A 1,350-nucleotide genomic window follows, 5' to 3' on the forward strand; every position below is an offset into this window, starting at 1 on the left:
TTAATTAATACCATAATATCGTAACTAAATTTTGATATCAATATTAATAAAATAGTTGTATATCAATGTCGACATAAAGTTAGTGAAACGAATATTGGTATTTCATTTGGTAGATTTCTATTAATTGTTCTAGTCTTTTATAGATATTATCGATAATAAGATTTAACAAAATTGGAATATCGTTACTGAACTTTGATATGGATATTAATGAAATAGTCGAATATTGAAAACTGCATGTTATATCGAGAACAAAATTTCAATTTATAAAATTTTCTTGATTTTAAACGAAATATCGATTTTTCATTAATTAATATAGGTATACCATTACCAAATTTTGGTATCAATATTAATAAGGATATAATCTGGGATTATAGATATTTATATTTTCATTGAAAATAAACAGATAACATTAAAGTTTAAAGCCAAAAGATTTAAAAGAAAAGAGACATTAACGAGTCTTTCCTTTTTATTATAAAGTTTATGTTTAGGCCCTCGGCAGGTCAAAGTCCGATCTGGTATTGTTCGCTAGGCACACGCAACAAAATAGCAGTGAACGAAAAGAAGACCTTATCGATACCCTCATAATAAAACTGCAGTGAACAAAAGCCTATAAACATTTTTATACCTATAAAAAAGGCAGCGAACGAAAAGAAGAGGATCGCAAGACTCTCGTAATAAAATGGCGGCGAACGAAACGGGGTTTTCGCTATTTGAGATCCTCTTTGGGCTTCGAGGACACCGGCAGGACTATAAGAGCACGTCAGTGGACGGTGAGGAGAGACACAAGAACCATCTTGCTCTAAGAAAGTTATAGGAGACGTCACGAGGAAAAATGGAAAAAGAAAAAAAACATGTGGCACGGGAAAATTTATAGGTCACAGGCAGGATGAGAGCGATCAAAATCGGGATAATTGTATGTAGAAAGTCGGGTTCTAACAGGGGTAAGGAGATACAGCGATACGAGTTACAGTGGATAGTATCAGAGAACCCAAGAAGAGGAGATCTGTTCATATTGAAGAGTTAAAACTTCCTGTAATGACAATATAAAAACTGGTGTGTTCTTATATTGCCAGCCACCACTAGATTAGATTACAGAAAAGTTAGTTATTTATTCTATTTATTGTTTTTTTTATTATAAGATAAAAAACCGCTTTAGTAGCGGACCTTTGTTATCGAATTATTGTATTAATCCGCTTAAATAGATATATACATTCTATCAGCTGACCTGTCATGTTTTCACCCCTGATAAAGGTCTAAAATTCAGGCCTCAAAACAGCGCTTATTCATCCCTGTTTCCTCAGTCTGTTGGTGTACCTCAGGGTAGTATCCTTGGTCCTATCCTTTATACAG

Source organism: Halyomorpha halys, unplaced genomic scaffold (assembly GCF_000696795.3).
Source record: "Halyomorpha halys isolate HHAL.00 unplaced genomic scaffold, Hhal_1.1 Scaffold2792.1, whole genome shotgun sequence".
NCBI classification, from domain to species: Eukaryota; Metazoa; Arthropoda; class Insecta; order Hemiptera; family Pentatomidae; genus Halyomorpha; species Halyomorpha halys.